Source organism: Sturnus vulgaris, chromosome 6 (genome assembly GCF_052056855.1).
Source record: "Sturnus vulgaris isolate bStuVul1 chromosome 6, bStuVul1.hap1, whole genome shotgun sequence".
Taxonomy (NCBI): domain Eukaryota; kingdom Metazoa; phylum Chordata; class Aves; order Passeriformes; family Sturnidae; genus Sturnus; species Sturnus vulgaris.
This window is the reverse complement of record NC_142248.1, coordinates 36,510,668-36,533,213: the sequence shown is the minus strand read 5'-3', so window position 1 is coordinate 36,533,213 and position 22,546 is coordinate 36,510,668. Positions and strand designations below refer to the sequence as shown.

At 39.6% G+C, this 22,546-nt stretch overlaps 1 protein-coding gene and 1 long non-coding RNA gene across 5 annotated transcripts in view; one reads left to right on the top strand and one right to left on the bottom strand.

The window, feature by feature from the left end:
• EML1 (EMAP like 1) overlaps positions 1-22,546 on the bottom strand; it is a 121,799-nt gene that overhangs the window by 84,301 nt on the left and 14,952 nt on the right. The window lies entirely within an intron of this gene.
• On the top strand, positions 256-4,934 carry LOC148223424 (uncharacterized). The gene is made up of 3 exons (XR_015804233.1): positions 256-578; positions 1,270-1,367; positions 1,970-4,934. It is a non-coding gene; the product is annotated as an uncharacterized LOC148223424 (long non-coding RNA).

Sequence of the window (22,546 nt, the reverse complement as noted above, 5' to 3'; positions counted from 1 at the left end):
TAGAAATATCCTTCTTTTTTCCCCCTAACACGTTGGGTTCAGTGACTGTCAATGCATGTAATGGCCAAGTGCAGACTTGCTACATCCACGGCTGTGACATTGTGACTTAAAACTGATGAGAAGCAAAATGTACTACAGATACACAGGAATGCAACTCCTATTTCATATTCCATTGCAATCAATTGCAGATGGGAACAGCATTTCTGAGATATTAATACTCTGCAGGATTGATGTGAAGAGGCGCAGTGATGGATGGCATCACACAAAATTATCAATCCACTCTTCAAAATTACTCCTTAGAAGTTTCAGTTATAACTCACCCTATTTTTGGTGGCTTCAGCCCTCAATAGAGGCTGAAAGCTTCTGCTAGCAGAGCTCTTTTAGATCTGTGTACCCAGGGGCACAAATCTTACCTCTCTCTGGTTTCAGGTACAATAACTATGGCACAGGTTCACCAGTTCACCATTCAGGACACAGGAGGATCATCCCTACAGGTCTGTGTCACTCTCCAGGGGGAATTCCCTCCCAGCAGAAGGATATTTCCTGCACCCACTGGAACCTCAGGGCACCCCCAGAATGTAGGTATTGGGAAATTATTTCAGCAAGTATGAAAAAGTGATGCTTTTGTGTGGCTTGCAGCACACCGACACCCTTCTGCACATGGCTGAGATCAGTAGTTTTGTTTTAATTTCTATGCTATGATTATAAAGATGTTACTGTGACAGTAAATATTCCAGAGATCTATTTTATGCATATATTTAAATAATATTTTGTTAAAATTTAATGTCTGAGTTATACAAAGACACAGCTACATAAATCTATACATTCTGAATTATATTAGAAAAGAATGAGACTAGAGTAGGCTATAATAAAGACATATTTCTTTAAAATTATATCTAAATAATAGCATAGCAAGCTGATAATTTAAGTTGTACACAAAATTGCCATTTTTTAACAAAGTAGTTCTACAGTAGTCATTCTGTTCACTTTTTAGAAGGAGCTTTTTAACTGACTATAACAATTCACACAAACATGTAAAACCCAGAAATACAAAACAGAATGTATGTCCAAAGGATACATCAGCTACACTGTAAAAAAGAAGCCTCTCTCTTCTGCAAACAGGTACCCACAGTGCCTATGATGAGAGGGAAGGATCTCAGCACTCTATTTTATATTCTGTGGTCAGTAGGATGGTGGTTTAAACTTGTGCTTTACCAGAACTGATATTCCAAATTTCCCACCTTCCTATCATTGTTTCACTGTTTTTAGGATCCAGCTCAATCAAGGGCATCTCTTTGGAATTGATGAGTACCAGGAGAATTTACTGTCAGACCCAAAGATAACAAAGAACACAGAAAAATGTATGGGTAAGACAAAGTGGCATGTTGGTTCAATATATTAATGTTAGAAAGGGCTCGACAATCTCATTTATGACACTTTCTACATTTGCAGTTATGTTACTGGAAATTTGCCCAGATACAGAAAATGAACAATGGCAAATATCTTCTGAGAGACAGATGGAAAAATATTGTATTTCTTCTAGTGATTTCATATATTATGCTTGCTTTTAGTGAGTGATTTATTGGAAAAACTGATTTGTGCTATTAAACAAGTCATAGGAAGTAACTGCAGAGATTTACCTGTAATTTTAACTCCTATCATCATGTAAGCCCATTTACCACTTCAACTAACTTAAAGTTTTGCCTATTCATGCCCCTGTATCTTTCACCAAATGTAATATTAATTATGCCAAAAGAGGTATGGGATGAAAGAAGGCAGTATTTCATTTGTATGGTGTGGGTTTTCTCTGCAGGGGACCATACCATCTCCACTGGTTCAAACTCACTGAATTTCCAGGAGCTTTCCTTGAGTGGGTGGAGGAGCAGGAGAGTGGATTGCAGTGTGACCTACAAGGGCTAGGCAGGAATTTCAATCCACTACACTTACAGACTTCTTTGATATCTTACAGAGCCCAAGACCACCTACATTGAGACCTTCATCCCTCTACTGCTTTTGCTGCCTCAGCTTATTTCTGCTTTCCCAGTTCAAGATCCCAAGACACAACCTGGGGATGGAAGGAAACAGTTAAATCATCAGCTAAGCTAAGCTTGGCTGACTGGAGAAAGAAGTAATAGGAAACAATCCTTTCCTACAGTTTTCAAGATTACTTTACACTGATTTCCAGCATGGTCTATAGCTCTTATTTTTGCAGGTAACTATAGTTCGGAATTAAACTTTTTTTATTTACTTTGGAACAGCATTTGCCTTGGAAGAAACTTTTTTCTTGTTCTGGTCTGTGCAATCACCCAAGGCCCACAGTGTGATCAAATAAATTCTGTGTTAAATGTTCAAAGTAATTTCTGCAGGTTCATAGCAAGTGCATCCAGAAATTTAGATAAATTTCACTTTTGAACTCCTTTGAACATATAAAGTGTAAGAAATAAAATGCAAGAAAGGAAGTGGTTGAACCAAAGAAGCCTTCACTGAATTGCCCAGAAACATAAATAGGGTTTACATGGCAGGATCAACTCCATACAGTAATAAAATATCTGGCTTTGGGAAAAGAATTCTGGTTGTTCTTAAAACACCTCTGCCAGTCAGTGCAAGGTGTAGGATTACTAATCCTCCTCAGGGTAAGCCATGCGTGGCATTCTTCTCTTTGGTGGTGGCATTCATGAGAGTCCTGGGTGGAGGAAAAAGTAATAGGGGCAATAATGACAGTGTCTGAATGAAGCCCTGAGAAACAGCCGAGGCCCTGCTGCCTGGCTGCCAGCCATCCAAGCATGAAGAACAATCGTACATTTGTCTCTGATACCAAGTTACCTAATTTTAAAAACGTTTCCTGATGCAGCCCTTTCATTCTTAAGTATTTCACCACCTGACAATTCTCTCTCAAGCTTTCAAGGAAGCAAGAGAAAACCAGAGCTACAGATAACTGAAAGGCGAAAAACTAAAAAAGTTTTGTCATTAGCAGTCATAATTCAAGAAAAAAAAGGGCAAGAGACAAGTTCTTTTCAACTTTTTGTTGCCAGAAAACCCCTCATTGTCCCACCACTTTCTGACAGAATAAATGCTAGAATAAATAATAGAGCGAATCTGAAAAGAAAAATAAGTATTGTGTAAATTATACAAGCAGTTGCAGCCATGAACAAGAGAATTAGGAACATAAAACCCCTGCAGTGTGCACTGGCTGGTGGAGGGCTGGGAATTGCCAAGGGACTCTGTGACCACCATGCAGTCCAAGCTAAGTTCTTGCTCTAAACATCAGCCTGCAGCCCTGCTATGCAGGGGTCTGCCACCTTTTCCTTTGCATTCTTCCTCTGAAACAGCTCCTTTTTTTTTTTTTTTTTTCTTCTCATATCAGTAGCTGTTTAATGAATGTTTTGGCCATAACCAGCTTGTGGTGTATTTTACAGATGTCTGAAAAATCTTGCACTGAAGAATTTTGCATCTTCTGCCCAAACCATCCCTTCAGACAAAGATTCCCATATTAAGGTGAATGAGTTTCCCTAAACTAAGGGATGGCTAGAATAGGTCAAGGGCCAGATCTTCATGTGTAACCTCACAGAGCACCATCAGCTTCAGCTGAATTCTTGGTTTAATTCCTTTCTTATTTATTAGAAAAAGTTTTATGTAGCTTTGTGGCACTATACACAGAAATAATTGCAAATAACCTAGCTGCTTGATGCTCATCAGAGACTCCATTCAACTAAACAGTCTTTTGGCAAAGTCAAAACTCTGAGTCCAGATTTGTCAGAATTTAAACATCCATAATATCTCCTCATTCTTTCATGACATCTTTTATTTCAAGACATCAGTAGGTATTTTTTATTCAGCAGTCATTTCAGCAGGGGAAAAAGAGTTTTGCAATATTGATGCAATTTATTGTTGTATGACCAATTAAGAAAATAAAGACATTTCAAAGAAGTTGATGGTATTAATTTCAGATAAGTAAGATGTTTTAAAGAAAACCCACATAAGACTGTGGTAAAGGACATTTTTCCAACTTCACAAATGCTGTTAAATGCCATTAAATGTCATTTTATGACCATCCAAGAGTAAGGAATAAATAATACTTTATGCTGGAAAAGAATACATGTGACTCATGATTTTCAGCTGTTGTAGATGTGAACTTCTGGAAAATGATGCAATTAGAGGCCAGAAGCAGAGCAAAATATCTGTTTACATTCAGCTCTGCTGAGCATATCAGAATTGCTGAAGGGCTGGAGAACAAAAAAGTCATTTTCTCTTTGCTCATGTCCTCCATGGGCTACATTCTGCTTGAAGTTACTTCATATTCAAGCAGTAAGGGACAGTCTTGATATGATTTAGCATTTTTTATGTTTTCCATTTGTCTGACAAAGAGTGTTTGCTCTTTCATTCATTCACCATTTTCTTCCATGTGAAATTAGGAAATATGGCATATGAAGTCTGAAACCCAGGATTTTTTCCATCTCCACATGTTTTCCCTTGGAACTCAGAAACTCAGATTCTGCCAGTGTAGAGGAAGGAGAGGAAATGTAGTAATAAAGTTTCTGGCTTCATCACAAGCCCCTTTCTGACCTGACATGGGGAAAATGTGTGGAAAGGGATTGAACTATTCAGGGTAAGTATAGATGAATGGCAGGAGTATGTTCATGTAAAATCAGAAAGAAAACCCACAAAACAGGATCTAAGCAGGGACAGTGGGTTACAAAATGTCATGACACAAATCCATAGGAGGAAGGCTGGTTCAGTACTCAGGGGTGCAAGGCAACTAATGACAGATGACGTGAGCAATGTACAAGTGATTGATGACTTTTTTGTATCTGTCTTCATTAAAGCTGTATTTCAACAAACATGTTAAGACAATCCTATTGCTAAACAATGTAGTTGCATATTCCTTGCTTCACTCCCACCTCTTCACTGCTTTCCTTCATCCCTCAGTCACAGTGATTTTTAAGGGCATGCAGAGATCTGGATGGGAAACTGGTCCAGCTGAAAATTAATCCAGCAAATAGGTGGTATTTACTAAGATCAATTAGTTCTGCAGTTTGATCCATCTCTTAGCTGTACCTCAATCAATGTTTTATTTTAAATTAGATAGATATATTAACTTCATCCTATGATGCTTAAAGGGCAGACTGATTAAATCTCTGAGTGACTGGATGTTTCATGTGTCAGAGGATCAAAAGTAGGAAAAGATGGGATCTGTATTTTAAACTGGGAAAAAATGAGTAGTAGATTATAGATCGGTTGATAAAATTAAATTTCTGCTCCAAAGTTTAGGATTATTTAGACATACATGCCATGAGTGCCTATATAATTAAAGAGAAGTGGGTAGCATTCAGTTTTCATTGTAAGAACAAAGTCTGTCAAATCAGCTTAGCTCTTCCCATGCCTGTATTGTGCTGTGGACGGGGGAAAGGGAGTTGGTGTCATGTAACTCAACTTCCACAAGGCTTTCTGCACACTCATGACACTCTTGGAATCAAATGAGGAAATGTAGCCTTGCTGACCCTGCTACACCTGTTCAAACAGGTGTAAGACTGCTGAGATAACATACATAAAGAGTGGCACAAAATGGAAGTAGGCATGAAACATGATTCTGCACATCTTCCACCTTAGTCCACATTTTTATTAGTGACTAAAAAGGAACCAGAAGACGTACTCAGTAAATGTGCTGATGGCAGCTTGGGAGTTCTGAGAGTATACTAGCCAATAAGTAGATAAATTTTTTCCAAAAATCTTGTCAGCTTGAAGGAATTATCTTTAAAAGCAAGGTAAAACATACTAAGGACCAATACAAGGGACTACATTTAGACAGGCATTATCTGCAGGAAGGTGGGTAATAACTGGTTAGGAAATAGCTTGACTGAGGGTAGACCACAAACCAAACATGGAGCTGTGTTATGCAGAGTGGAAAAGGCAAGCAATGTAACACAATGGATAAATAATCCTGAAAATGTATAAAGAAATCCAACCACCCTATTCAGTGCCTCAGCTGGAACATTAAGTCCTGTTTAAATTGTATCAACAAAGATTCTCATTCAGGTCAGACATTAGAATAAAAACTTTTCCTATTGTAAAACAATAAAGCACTGGGGTAAATTGCCTAGGAAAGTAACGGAGCTCCTATGAAATCATTTTAGGGAGCTATATGTCCTGTCTGATGTGACATAGCTGGTCCTGCTTTGGATCAGATTGACAAGATGAACTCTCAAGGTCTTTTCCAGCCCAGATTTCCTAAGAGTTATTGCCTAACCTTTAAGCTTTCTGGGCAAAAGTAGCTCCAGGCCCATTTCCATGGGCACTTTGCTGTTGTTTTCACATGAGATTCACAAGTAATTGACTGGTGCACATCAAATAATACCAATTTACTTTAAAAAAAAAATCTCAGTTGCTATGAAGCTGGAATATAAATTACAATACTGTTCCATTGGTTTTTGTGTGTTCTGAGGAGATCAGTTTTTCCCCATTTAAATCATTGGTACTATATTCCTACCACCTCCAAGAGCAGGTGGTGAAAAAAACAGTTTTGTTAACATCAGACCAGGAAATAATTGATATACCAAAAAACAAGTCGCTTTACTGAGTACTCAAATGTAGTGCTACTATTCTGGGGGCTAGATGAGAATCAGCCTTTCTTCTCTCAGCCACTGGTGTGTGTCAGGTCAGGTCAACACAAAGCAACCACAGCCCACTAGTGCTTGTTATAAAATGAGCTAATGTCTCTTTCATTCTTGTGTGGGTACAAAGCAGAGTCAAAACTTAGCCAAAAAAACCACTATGATAGTTGCAAGAGTGAAATGCCAAAAGCCTGAGCAGGCATTAGGACTGAGGTGTCCTGACTATCTGCTTTTCAAACAGGGATGCCTGGGATTTCATTTTTCCACTCTGCTCCCTTTTTTGGATCCACTCCTTTAATGCTCATATGGACAAGCTGAAGTGGAAAGGCAATTCACACTGACTGAAGTATCTGTTTTTAGTTAAAAGCCACTATTTACTGTTTAGCAGGCAAACACCTTCACCTATGGAAAGAAGAGCTGTCATGGCATTTGATGCGCCTGAGCATCTGTAATCAGCACATCTGAAAATATTTTAAAGTGAGTTCAGCCTATATATGTCTTCTTATCACAAAGTACTTCTAGGGACAGAATTGAATGTTGGATGTGTTTGTATTATTCCCTTGTATGAAATGAAAGGCATTTATGTATCTCTTTTGTCTGCATTCACACACACCTACAGATAAAAGCATTCTGTCCTCCCTTTCCCTTATAAAGAGTCATGATCTAATATGATTTATATCTTAGTAGCACAGTCTCCTAAACAGGCACTGAAAGTGATCATTAACCTTGAAGGTTAGACTATCTATTTCCTGTACTTGCCCTTCACAGTGTTAACAGAAGTAGTTTCTACAGGAGAAGTTTGGCTTTTACATTGCCTTTAAAAAATAAAATATATTAATCTTTTATTTATTTCTGAACCTTAACCACAATATTTAAAATTGTATCTTCACACTTAAAAAACTCAGATACTCGCTTGGGTATCGTAGTGTGACATTTGAGAAAGCTGTGGCATTTGGGTCTGTGTCCAACAGAGGGAGGTGTTCAAAAACACGGCTTTGGTCCAAACTCTTTCTAAGATTAAGGAATTCAGCAGAAGGGGAAAGGAGGACACACAGAAATGCATGTGAGCAATATATGCCTTACTATTGCAATTCAATTAGTTTAGCTGCTGTCTGAGAATTCAGGTGTGGAGTCACTGCTGCTTACAGATTCAGACCTGCTCAGAAGGTTTAAGATCAGAGGATTTTTAGATCAGATAGGTGACAATATCACCTCTGTTTTGAAAGAGAACTATGAAGCTCTTAAAAAGAAAGAGCACTACTTATTTCATATCAACTTATTGATGTAAGATAAACTCAAGCAGAGGTCCAGTCTGGCAGGCACTTTGGATTCAGTGAAAACCTAAGGTTACTCGGCTGTGCTTTCCTCACAGGCTGTCTCTATGGCAATGGGAAAATATTGTGAGGTATAGGAATGAAGGGAATATGACTCAGAGAGTACAGAAAAAGGAACATTCAGAAACATAATTCCCAATAGGCACAGAGTACACTTTTCAAAATACACACAAATCAAAGAGACTCTGCTGCTGCTTTGCCCCAGTGTTTTTACTGGCGAATGCAATTAATAAGTAAGAAGCCGTAGTGCTGCATATTTTCAGCCTCTCTATTATCAGAGGGAAACAGAAGCTGGCGGTGAAGGAAACAGTGGCACTCTGCTCTGCTCCTTTGAGTTGTGCATCATTCTCCACAGAGCTGCCATGTGGCTGGAAGTGAATTTATCGGGAAGGGACAGGTTTGGACAGACTCAGTTAAGTCAGTGTGCTGCTTCCGTGGCCTTTCCTAGTGCAAAGGCTTCTCCTTTCCCTCGTGAAACCACAGAGGCCACAGGAAGCCCCTGTGTGAAGTCCCCTGTCTCACTGATCTGCGTCCTACCAAATTGGGATTTGGCCCAAATAAAAAGGCAGTAGCCCAAGGCAAGGCCATCCTGCAGGGAGACATCCCTACAGAGCATTGCATGAGCAAGAATTCCTGGGCTAACTCAGACCTGGGCTCTGACTGGCCCAGTACCAGGTGGGCTTCAGCTTGCTACACATCAAGAATTTATAAAATAGCTTGTCCTCAGAAGAATTTCGTCCCCAGTTTTCCTCTTTAGTTATTTAGTCCCAGGAAGCATAAATATATATATATATATATTTACAGGAGACAAACTCAAGTGGATATATTGATATACATAAATTTTTTTTCTTTGCTTAAAAAATCTTCTACCTCTTGCAGCAAATGATGATTTCATGGCCTATATTAGCACTAGTCATTCTCTAAATGCTTTTGGCTTCAGTAGCACTCTGACATAGTTAGTCCCACAGGTCAGTTATGCATTGTGCAAAAGCCTTTCTTTTAATCAAATCTATGTTCTGTCTTTTACTTAGTTTAATGACTCTTTACCCTTGAACTCCAAGAAGCATCAGATTAACTACTCTCTCTAGAACATTCAAGTTTTTCCTACATCCTTCTTAAGCTTCCCTTCCAATTTTACTCCTTCAGTTGTTTCTGCCCTGAAGGAGGTGAGAGATTCCTTCCTTCTGGTACCTGTGGAATTTTAGGACTGTCCCTAACCTTCCCCTCCTGACCTGCAAGCTTCTGCTTCTTCATGAGAAATGCAGTGATGTGATGCAGTTCTGGGCACCCTTTGATCCTTCTCCCCTGAGTTTTACTCTGGGAGGTACAATGAAGTCCTGAGGCATCAACATGATTATACTGTATTCCCTTACTTTAAAGTGCTGGCCACCAGTATTGTTGCTCAGCAACATGAACTGTGTATCACTGCTGGCTTCATTAAACTTTAAAAATATTTTTCCTTGCCAACTCAAATAAATAATTGACGATGATTTCACTGTATATTTAGCATGTACATTCAAATTCCAGTATGGAGGTAAAACAGTTTCATATACCTAGAATTAAGAAGAAATGACTAATAATGGCTGTAAAATAAAATGCGTGGCTGAAAAAGACTTGCACTTAAAAGCAATTGGTATATTGTTCAAAGCCGCTGTATCAAATAAATGTCCAAACCCTGTAATTATTCCTCTACTGAACACGCTGCACCTTCTTTATTTTTGCCAAGCTTATTAAATCTTACTTTATACAGTCTTTCTAGAAAGGACTGCAACAACTAACCTTTTAACTACTTCATTATTCAATTTATTTGCTATAGTATGCCTATATTTGCTAATATAGGCAATTGAACACATTAAAAATGCATAAATATAGAAGAACAGATTTCAACACTGATATTTTCTGGTTGAGTAATAGTGCCTGGGGTTATTCAAAGAGAATGGGCTGTAAAACTCAAGTGTACTTTCTGTCATCTGACTGATGGATCGCTTGTTACTCACCTCTAGCATGGGTCCCAGCTAAAATAAATTGCTGCAATCCTTATCAGTAGTTTCTTTTCTATTATATGTGAGAAGTCACAATTTTATCTAATTGATGGCATTACCAGAACATTTTTCTGCAAATACAGAAGCTTTCTGGTAAGTGCAATTGCTACTTTAACCCATGAGAGGTGCAGTTAGGTGCATATCTGTGAGCAGAATGGAGAGAATCTAAGCTGGGAGCTTTGGAGATCTCCAAGCTAAATGACTGCCAAAATAAACATGACTGGAGATAGAGGGATTAATCCTGTAATCCTCACTTAAGCAAAATTCCTGCTATCTTCAGTGAGATTCTCACTGGGGAACAGCTGTAGAAATTGGCCTAAATGAAGCAGGAATGAGAAAGGCCAAATTCTGCCTCTGGGTGTGAACGTGTGACTTCTGTAAAACCTGAAGTGTGACACCTTGGGTCTGGGATAATCAGCACATAAATTCTCACCAAGCTCTACAGCACCAAGACTTTTCTTGGTATAAATATGAGGCACATATCCATAAATGTTTCTGTGCAAGATTCACTAAAAAGTGAGAATACAAGTGCAAACTAACATTCAGAAATAAAATGTAAATTTTATTAAAAACTGTCTTACAGTTTAACCAATCCTCAGAGTGTTTAGAACATTTCTCTTCACTGAACTCAGAATTATTGCCCCCATTTTCCATCTGGGGTGGAAAACCAACATGCAAAGTTAAGTGATTTTCCACAGACCACACAGCAAGTGATTAGTATCATGGAGATGAATTAATCTTGGGTGTAAATCCATAAAGATTAATGGAGCTCTAACAGGGATTAATTTGGCCCATCATCTCTAAGGATAGCAAAACCAATTAGATGATGTCATTAATCTTCTGGTTTGTAAAGGACTGTTTCTTAAGCAATACTGAAAGAAAGGCAATAAAACAGGAATGACCAAAGATCCACTATAACAGATGAATTGGTTGTTCCTTGGCAGGGGATTTGCAGTAGGAGCCTTAAACAGTGACAGCAGCCTCCATGTGCCCCGAGGCTCCCATCCCAGCTGAGATGCTCTGGGGCAATCATTTATTTGAGGATTGGAGAGTCAGCCCAGACTTCAGTCACTGATTAGGTTCATGTCTTTTCTTAGGGCATGACTTCCACACAACTGATTTGGAGTCAAATATATTTATTATGGGAGCCCCAAATCTTTGGAAAATACCAAGTGCTTCATGTCCTATGGAAAGTAGCACTTGAAAGATTTTAAATTTTAAAGCTTCCACTTTTGAGCTGACAAAATGTGAACTATGCTATTAGAAAGAAGCCAGTAAGAAGAAATCAATCCAAAATCTGTATAACTGACTTGTTCTGAAATTTGAGGGAAAAAAATTCTTCTCATTCGCTGGTTGTAACAATGCATATTTTCTCATCTTAAATTCTGAAGATATTTCTGATGCTTGGAAAAGGGTCAAAACTGGCCCACAGCAGAGTAGGATCTTTCTTCAATTTGCCTCAGAAATTTTATTTTAAAAAGAAGAGAAACAGAAATGTTTTTGTTAAAGGGTAATGACCAGCTATAAAAAATGCACACAAAGCAGTGATGAACAGAACAACAAAAACCACAGCTTCCAGACCATGGTTGATGGAATTTATGGAAAAAGAACATCTGTGACATTGGCAAGGTCTAGCATGAGGACATTAAATAGGAGATAGTGAATTTGTGCCTGAAAGTTGTGTGCATTACCTAATAGGCCTGGTAAAAATGTTCCACTGGGATGTTGAAAGCAAAACTTGGCAGCAGTGAGATCATTAAAACGCTACTGCATAGAAGCCTTCATTCAAAATGTAATAATATGTATCAGGTTTTTCATTATTATTATGAGAAAGAGTATTCAAGCTGTATTAGGGATCTTCCCATCAATAGTTCTGCCTGGGTAAGTGTTTAATGGCAGAGATTCCATAATCGGTGAAATTACTTAAAACTACTTTCATGGGGATGTTCTTGGATAAAATAAAACTTCGTTCCTCATTTTATATACTGTAGGAGTTCAAATGAGGTGATGTGCTCGGTCTGATAGTGCAGCTCCACTCCAGAGGACGATGTTGGGACATTCCCTTGTGGTACAGAAGCAGGGCTTTGAGGGACAGGGATTTTCAGCTTCCTCCCCACCCTGCTCTCCCAAGCACTTTTCAGGAATGTAATGACACACTGCTGCATCTATGTATGAACAAAGAATGCTGACAAGAGACACGGTGCAAGTACCTAGTGAGAATATGAAAGAAACCTGAATTTTGACAGGGAGACTTGAGTACAGCAGATTGAGAGGGGATAATAATGTTTGATAATATTTCTGAGTAAGTGCCAATGATGTGATTACACTTAGGAGTTGATATTGCTAAGTACTGGTGCACATAAGCCTACAAAGTGTGATGTGAAGAATTTAATCAGCCAAAAAGAGTAAATAAATGTACCAGGAGATGTTCCTACATGGTATCATCTATGTTTCAGAACGGTAATGAAAACAACAGGAAATATGCTTCAGAAAAAGCTGACAACTTAGGCCATAATATATAAATAGATAAAGAATGCCCATTTTAATATCTTCCTTCGACAGATGGATCTAAAGAACTATTCTTAGAAATGCTTCAACACAAGACTATGTTTCCAGAAGACTTTTCAGACTATAAAACCAAAATATTTCTGTTTCAGGTTTTTTTCTGACAGTTATATTCAGTGATTATTAGAGGAAAAAATTATTAAAATATTCTTATAATAAGTAGCCATTATATTTAACATTTTAATTTCCAGGCAGAAAGAAAATTGTATTTTGGTACACTATAAAGCTTAATGCTAATTTTCCTTTTATTTTAGGCCAGCTTTGTCATTTGTGATTAGGGGAAATAGGTAATGATCACATCACTATTTATCCAAGCTTTCTAAAGTGCAAATTTACCTACAGCACAAATATACCTGCAGTGCTATAAGCACAAGACCGTGTAAAGCCAGACAGCAAATGTAAAACTGTGCAAAAGCAGTGCAAAAAAGTGCAGTAAATGTAAACCTGGTCATGCTCTCAGCTCTGGTACAGCCAAGGTAGGAGCTGGGTAGAGGTACCTTATCTGATCTTCTGCAGCTAATGTTTGTTGTAGATATAATATAGCAACAAACACATATCACAGATATTAGCTTTTTGCAAATAAACTTATATTAAAAACCCTGATGAGGGGAACAAAATCAATACTTTAACAATGTGATGAGCACCAGAGTAAAAATACCTGTAATTCAAACCCAGGTTATTTCATGAAAAACAACTGCACATAAACAATGACAGCTCATCTAGTTAATATATCTTTGTTGTCTTACTTAAAACATGTGTTCCAGAAATAATTTATGAGGGAAGATATATGCACAGTCATAGTAACTACTGCTTCACAAGTCCAGTTGTAAATCTTAAAAATCTTGGGGAGTATCAGAAAAAAATCAGTGATGGCAACTGCTTCGTGAAGCTGAGTGGAGCCCAGTTTGTCCTGTAAACACTGTTAGCTCTTTGCTGATCATCTGATGGGCACGGCACTGCTGATTTCACTGGCAAATTAACTCTGGGTGTGTTTTAGGAGCAGAGTTACAGGCACCTTGAAATGAATTTATTTATTGAAAAGTCTTTTATGTTCTGGTTTGAATATGTTTGATACTATTCAGAGGATTACTGGGGTCTTTGTTTCAGATTGTAAGCACAACAATGGAAACATTTATTCCATGCCTTGCATAGGCATTTACTGCTATGTATATGGATTGTGGAGACACAATGAAAAATTTGGCTTACATCACCAGAGACAATTCATTTTCATATACCCATTTTACTTCCTATTTACAGCAAATTAACAACAAATTAGCTCCTCACCACGTTCTTGCAAAGAAGCAAGGAGCTTCAGCTGCAGTGGCAGCCTGTTCCCTTCAGAGGTACCATCTCAATCACTTGCTGCCATCTCACAGTGCCCAGTGTCACCCTGAGGGATGTAAAAACATCATCCCTTAAAATATCTTGCAAGATAATACCAGTCTGAAGCAGATAGCATAGGTCTATCCCTGCCAGGTTCCTAGGGAAGGTACCACCTTGAGCCCTGTTTTGGAGGGAACACAGTGCTCAGAAAACAGAAAAGGGAATTTTGGTGCCCCAGCAATTCAAGACAGACACATCCCTTGCTTCAGGCACACCCCTTGCTTCAGCTGTCAAGGGAGTAAATAGGAAGATGAGACAGGCTTCAGATGAGTCTGAAGTACATCCCACAGAGTTGGTGTCCTTAAAGAATGAGCAGCTGGTTAATCTGATTAGAGGAGATGGAAAAACATCTTGAGGGTGACATGGCCAGGAGGAGAACATCAGTATGCAAGAAAAGCCAGATAAGTGCCTGGGTGCACGCATGGCTCAGTGTCAGCACCAGAAAATGTGCAGGAGGCAACCCAATATGACCTGCACAGCTTTGTGGTACCTCCAAAAGTCACTGTCACCACCTCCCGTGGGTCCCCTGCATGCTGGGGTTTCCCATTCCACACATGCTGGGCAATGTGAACTCCAGCAGTATGATAGAAGTAGTGTTATTCATCCACATCTAGCTATCTTACCTCTTTATTCTGAGCACAGAAGAACCCATGAGAATGGATTCATCACGCCATCTATTACAAGCTACTTTTGTTAAAAAAGAAAAATATCTTATTTTCTACAAACCCTGGCATTCAACCACCCAGCTGGATATCTTCAGATAGCTGTAGAGATCTCAGTGTACTTGTGTCTTTCAATAGCTCCTGGATGTCTGACAGAGTGCCACGCTTGGCATGTGCCAGGATAAAATGTCTTGGCTCTTCAGTGGATCTCCTCAATCCTCAGTGTGCCTATTCCACATGATCAAGCAATAACATTTTTGTGAAGCTCTTTCTGAGCAATGCAGCCAGCTCCAAAAGCATCTTTCTACCTGGGCTGTCTCGGCTGCTCACACTTAATGAGTCTCATGCTATGAAATGCAGCAGTGGGGCTGTCAGAAGGACACCTTTGAACCTGTTCTTGCTGTGCAGGGCCCAGGTTTGATCTGTAGCACAAATAAAACCCCTTGCTGCTGGGATGGCCATTGCCAGGCTGGGTCCAGTGCTGTGAAGGGAAGGAGTACTGAGGGCACCAGCAAGTCCTCAGCAGTCACTGACAGCACCTCCCAGGATCACACCTGCAAACCACCGAGCCACTGCCATTTCCTGACAGGTCACTGTACCCCTGTACAGGAGAGCTGGTGTTTCCAGTGTGGGGTAGAAATTCAACAGAAATCCTTCTGTTTCAAATCTGGTTTAGGGGTATGCTGCCAGATGTAATCTACATAGATTAGTCTCTGCATGAACTCCAGTCTTGGATTTTCTTGTCTAGATCTCAGATGTGGATTACTTTTGTTAGTGGGTAAAATAAAAAGATCTGTAAGTCTAGTACTTAGGAAAATGAAATATATTTAAAATTAATTACACTGATAGCTTATCTTGTTATTTTTTTTTCCTTACTGACTGAAAGTAGTTATATATAATGTCAAGCTAGTAAACAACAAATCCTTTCTTATTAAGTAACTTAAACCATTAATGGCATTATAGCTTGCTTTAGATTTGTAGTCCTTTTTTATTTTTTTTTTTTACAGCCACCTGTCAAATTTCCAGCCTGTACTGGAGGAAAAGGAAAACTATTTTCTGTTCTACACTCAGACAAAACTAGCTACCATGAACAGGTATTACTTATAAAGAAGATATGACCAGAACAATTCCTCTTGCTGCATTATGGTATTTAAAATCAGACTATACAGCAATGAGCAGTGCGTCCAGATCCCAGAAATCATCATTGTACTATCCCTGGCTACTTACGACTTAACAGCAAGCCCCCATCATAATTAAAGAAAATTAATTACTTTGTAAATTAAGTTAAAATCCCAGCTGTTATAAAATAAAAGGCAATCATCATTTCAACAGCAATGTGGGATTAAGTAATGGAAGAAACAAATGACCTGCACAGAACTCTGGTGCTCCACTGTGGTCTGCCTGGGCTGGTTCCTCGGGGATGGATTTCATGTTCCTCAGCGATGCCCCTGGAGCAGCTGGTGGGCTGTGTCCGGGACTCAAAGGGCTCTGCATGAGAGGCAGCTGAGTGCCTTCTCTTCTTTTTATTTATGTGGATGTTACAATGGCAGCAGACAGCAATGCATAGACACTAAATTAATTAAGCTGTTTTTAAGCCACAGCATTAAGGTGATGTCATAAGAACATGCTTAGGATAGCAAGGTCACTGGAAAGGGAGAGTACACGTTCCGCAGTAAAATATTGTAGTTTGGAGGGCTTGTGTTGGATGCCTTCTCTGAACTTGTCAATTTTTTTGTCTAACTCGGCACCAACTGGAGAAATACTTTTTCTATCCACTGAAATATGCAACAGCATCTCTGATTTAAATAGGAGAAGAGCTGCTACACCTGCTTCAACTCTGAACAATACAAACTATACGTTTAGAAATGCATAAATTAGATATATTTGGAAACACAAAGAACTGGGAGGATATTTTGATGCAAAGTAACATAGTTCATCTAAGTTATGTCTGACTGACTGTGTTTGCATACAAGCATGCTCAGAGAGGCATGTGTTGGGCAACCAAAAATCTGCTCGTTTTACTGCTTCCATTGACATGGCATTGCATTGCCATTTTGCGTTGGTAGTCTGATTATATTGTACAGCTGAGCCTGAGATTTTTTCGTCTATTTCTTAAGTAAGTAGTAAAAATCAAGAACAGCAACGGGTAGCTTTTATTTCATCGCAGCTTTACAAACCCCCAAAACTTTAGGAAGACTTTAACAGAAGAAATAAACCAGATGCTGATACATTGCAAACTTAATGGTGCTACTGCTTCATTGTGAAATATTTTAACTAGGAAATGTCGAGCTTCTGAACACTAGCCATAATCCTCTCATACAGAAGCCTTTTCTGCAGCTTGTCCAGAGTAAGTGCAAGCCTGTGTCTTCAGCGTTAATGGGATCAGCTGCAATGAGTAATGCTTTGTGTATGCTAAGGCTGTGATCCTGTACACGTGGTAAAAAGATGGCAGTGTTGGTTTTTCTAAGCAGTCAGTCCCACACGAGGTGAAGTGAGTCAGAGCATTCGAGATGGATGAGCAGCTCTCAGAAAGGAGCTTTTGTTCCTCATCTCCAGTCTCTAACAGTCACAGTGAAATTGTCTCTACCATCTACCTATTAGCATCAACATCACTGGGGCTCTTTGCATCAGAACTCGTGTGCTTATAAGCAAAGGTCACTCAAGGAGACTCTTGAATCAGGATTTATTTTGCAGCAAATGACCACATTGATGACCCACCACTGCCTCCCATAAGGAAAAGCCGGAGGCAGCTATAGACACAAATGGGGATCAATTTTTCACTGAGAGCTTTACAGTTACAACTATTTATCCTTGTCTGCAGTGATCATACAAGCAAATGAAGAGAAACATTTCTATTCACTACGTGAGTCTCCTACCCTTTCTTTAGCTGTTACTTGTAATTGCAGCAAGAATAATATCCTGAGGGCTTTATGCTGATCTGCTGGATTTGAATATCAGCCTCTCAACTTACAGTCTCTATATCCCCCACTGCCAGACAAGTACACACTGTTTTTGCTATCCAATAAAAGCTTGGAAAGCAAGCTTAGACCTGCATAGATTTTACCACCAATTGCATATAAGGAATTGAATGCAAAATCGACTTGGTAATCATGCAAAAGGGGAAGGCAGATGAAATATCCCTGTTCCCCCCTCAATGTCACAGGGCACATTCCGTCCTGTTTTGTGGGTGACAGAGCAGTGCTGCGGGCAGGGAGCTGCACCGAGCAGTGCGTGCCAAAGAGGGGATGTGCTCTCCTAAGTGTTACTTCTGGTAGCACCTCAGCACTTCAGAGTGCTCCAAGGTTATGTACTAGCTGTGCTTCAATGGCGCGGAAAAGCACTTTCCATTCAAAGTGAATAGTCATCGAAGTAATAGAGAAAATTGTTAAGTGCTGTCAATGGAAACATCTTGGCTGTTTTTATAGACGTGTTAATGGAATGCCCTGCCACAAATCAAAGGGGCTTTGCAGCCCGTTACTTCCAAGTGGTGAACATAATGACAAAACCAAATATTGTGTTACCAGCTGGTTTCCATTATTGGGCTAAATTGTTGGATTAAATCATGATCCTTACAGCTGAAGTAAAAGGATTTTGCCCAGAGCAATGATTAGGATATCAGAAGATGCAATCTCCCTGATCCCCCCAGAGGAGCCCAAGAGGAAGCCTGGAAGTGGAGGCTGTCAGCACAAGGGGTGCCTGAGGACTCCCATTGATGATGATGAAAGTTGGGAGTGTGTACTACTACTGCATGGAGACACCTCCTCTCATCTATCTATCTATCTATCTATCTAGCTATCTATCTATCATCTGTCTATCTATCTATCTATCTATCTATCTATCTATCTATCTATCTCTATCATCTCTGTAGGTCTACTGCACAGCCAGGCCAAAGGCTCTCCGAGTCCTGCCCATCTGTACAGGGAAGCCCAGCATTGTTCTGTATGGATTTTTAGCATCTCCTATCTAGTGCTTCACAGTTTTCTCAATGTAAAAGGCAAAAGTAACAGAGACATTGCTGCTAAAAATAGCCACTTATGCCCTGGATGATTCATTTTTTGGTACCCATAAGTGCCTCTATCTAAACATTCTGTTCTCTGTCTCAGTATCTCCCGTGCCAGCTTGTATATGTCTCTCCAGTCTTGTTCAGACTGTTTTCTTATGGGTTATATATATTCTTTAGCTAAATATGTTAGTTTGTTTATCTCCCTCCATGGCAGCAAGACACAAGCATGACTTCCTCTTGCTGTAGGAATTTCATAAATATATCACTATCTATTATTTCCCTAGGACCACACAACATTGTAAAAAAAAAGAAAAAAAAAACCAAACCAAACCAAACCAAACCAACAAACAAAAAGAAAACACCAAAAAACATCAGCCCCTCCCCCCCAATTAAAAATAATAATAAAATAAACCCTAACAAACAAAGCCAAGGAATTGCCCCTTTCTTAGGTTAGATATGTTGGAATAACAGAAACAGGTGTATGCTGCTAAACTTCAGTGGCAGACCTCTTTGCATCGCTCTGGTTTATGCAAGTAATAAATAATTGCACTGAATGACTTCTAGAAATACAGCTAAAGAAGGCTTCATGTGAGAAGGAAAGCTTCATGTGACTTAAATGCCCAGCCCCCAAAGATACCCACTTAAGATGATGACCGGGTTTTAAATCAGAGTCTTGTAAATTGTCATGGACTGGGAGGAAATTAAATTGGGATCTTTGGTGACATCCTTGTAGTTCAAGTGATGATTTATGAATGTGTAACTAAGCTTATTGATAGTCATTTTGAACCTGAAATGGGCTGTACTCGGCGCTATTAGATTTTTTACTATCTGTTAGAATATCACTATATTCCTGGAAGTATCCTTTATCTTTTGTAGGCAAACTCTATCCACCACTAACAACACTAGGAAGAATGATGGAACAAGATGCTTCTTTAGTTGCCCGATGGTCTTCCTTATGTCTGCTCCAATGGGAAGGGCAGGTAAATCAGAGGTGTTATCTGAGAAGGCAGGACAATGAGTGTATGTATGTTAATGTTACCCATGTGAACCCCAAACACAGAGGAGCCAAAACCTGCTTTTCCTCCAGAGCATCCCTGCAGCTGCACATGGCTGAGTCAGACCTTTCCTGGGGGTGGAACCACCACTCACTCATCAATGTGCCCATGAACACCATCATCTTCAGAGGGAATGAATCTGGGATACTGGGGTTAATAGTCCTTTTCTTTTCTTTTCTTTTCTTTTCTTTTCTTTTCTTTTCTTTTCTTTTCTTTTCTTTTCTTTTCTTTTCTTTTCTTTTCTTTTCTTTTCTTTTCTTTTCTTTTCTTTTTCTCCTTCCTTCCTTCCTTCCTTCCTTCCTTCCTTCCTTCCTTCCTTCCTTCCTTCCTTCCTTCCTTCCTTCCTTCCTTCCTTCCTTCCTTCCTTCCTTCCTTCCTTCCTTCCTTCCTTCCTTCCTTCCTTCCTTCCTTCCTTCCTTCCTTCCTTCCTTCCTTCCTTCCTTCCTTCCTTCCTTTTCTTTCTTTCTTTGTCTTTTGATTCACTGGTAACTCATAAAATACAGCTGGTTTTAATTTTTGCTGCTAAAGACTCTTTTGTGAGGTATTTAAGTTGCAGTAGGATAACTGGGGAATAATGAAGGAATCCTTTGGGCAGTTATACTTGGTTCATAGAACTATAGAATTATTTAAGTTGGAAGGAATCTTATTTACCAACAATTTAGTTCAGTTTAGACAAGCCACGTAACCAGATTTTTATGTTTTACGTGGGTTTTTTTGTAACTGAATAATATTTTCTCAATACATTCTCTGATACTGTTTGGCAGTCACCTCTTTTATTTTTCCCTGTAGGCACAATCTGTCTTTGTTAGGAAACACTGTTACCACTGGCAAAGGCAGTGATGTCTTCCGGCAATCTGTACATAAAACTACATGTCCTTACTGGAGCACAACTAGAGATACCAGCATATTTGTCTTCCAATTTGTAAAAGTTTCCCCAAACATTTTCCCTTCCAACAGCATGTTTATGGTTGCACATGCTTAGACTATACATATTATTTTAACAAGGTAACTTTGGAAAACTTGTGATTTATCCCTGTTTTCCTTCAAGAGCTGGGCGTGCACAGTTTCACACTCAAAGAGGAAAACTGTTGGCTCCCAGCAGTCAAAAAGTAAAGCAAGACTCAAGTGCTGCAGTTCCCTCTTAATGAGTAAGCAGCTGAAAATAATACCTCTTACATTTTCTTTGGCAACAGGGCTTATAAGCAATATTTAGCCTTCTTTTAAATTTTCTGTAAACCAACGAGTGCAAGATCACAGTAAACAGCTGGAGTACAGACACTACTTTGCAGTGCTGTAGCTGGCTCCATCTCCAATGGAATGATAATAAATTAATCCATGAGATATTCTGCTCTCTTCTGCATAGTAGTGGATTTTGCAGCTAGTGTTTCTCCTTTCATGTAATCTGACCCTATCTTGGTCCCGCTCTTAATGCTCCTCACCATCAGCCAAGGCATTAATCTTGAGAATGTGTCCTAAATCAATTCCTGGAAAGGCAGTGGAAGTAGGTATCAGTGATATTTTTCAGTTCAGCGAGTACATGCCATAAAGATTACATTTGTAAAAGGCACAACAAGACAAAGATACACTCGTCAGCTGATGCATTTTTGGATCAAAAAAGCTTCCAAAAAAAAAACAGATGAGATCTTGAGATCTTAGGAGCATGAGTTCGGCCCAAACAGTAGGTCCAAACTGAGCTTCCTGAAATCAGTAAAAATATGAGGAATGAGAGAGACTTGGCATGAATATTTCCAGAAGAGAATGCAAACCACCTCCAGACATCCTGCAGCTGATAATTTCTACTCATAGCAATGGCACATAGCACAGTTCAATGGCCTTTAGGGGTCGTGCTTATCCAATGATGAGCATTTGGAGTACATCTTCTGCAAGAGACTCACTGGGATTTATTCCCAAGTGGTCAAGTAGCAGGCTGTCCCACTGGAGGGCATTAGAAGGAAAGGGCAGCAACAGCTGGGAAGAGAAGCAGTGACCCAAACAGCTCCAATAGAAAAGAACAGAATTAGAAAACATCTGTGAGTTGGGTCCTTAAATCTAGAAAATTAATAGCTGAAGAATGGCTCTTTAAAGCAGGGCCTTCATGGCTCAAGCCCACAAAATGACCTCTCTAAACTGATCTCTGAACCTTTTGTGATAGTTTTGATGCTTGCAGTAAATGAAAAATCACTTTACTGATTGCTGCTCCATATACCTGGCACATTTACAGTAAGTTCTATTCAAATCAAGAAAATAATGATTTGATGCCTTTTTGTCTAACTGTTAAGTGAGAAAATGAATTTCATAGACACCTTTATTTCCCCTCTTTCCAGAAAAAGTAAAAAACCTCTAACAGCCTAGAATTTTTTTTTTTTTTCCCAGATATCATCACTCATGGAGAGTGCAGGCCAGCACACAGGGCAGAAGGAGAGTTAACATCTCATGCTGCACACCAGCCAAGGAGGGCTGGAGCCTGACAGGGGCCAGCAGCCCTTCCCAGCACAGCCTCAGGGCATTGCCAGAGAAAAGGACAAGGTCAGTGGTGGAGGGTGAGCACTGATTCCACACTTCTTCCTGGGTGCTTCTCCACACCTTCTGTGCACAACACCCAGCCCAGCCAGCCGGGATGCCCTCTGCCAGGGGACTCAATCCTCTCTGGAGGCTGCAGGATAAGCACCAGCGCTTATCTGGTCATCAGAGTCAAGGCTCAGGCATTTGTGTGTACACACAGAAGTGTCAAGTTCGCCTGAAAGATCTGAACTCGCCCTTTTATCAGAGTTCTGGCATATGTGGTAGGATTTGAGACTCAGGTACCCAAACTCTTTGTCCTCCCTGGGATTCTGAACAGTCTGTGGACTTAAAGTGGCTTAGCACATACCATGAGAGGCCTCAGAGACCAAATT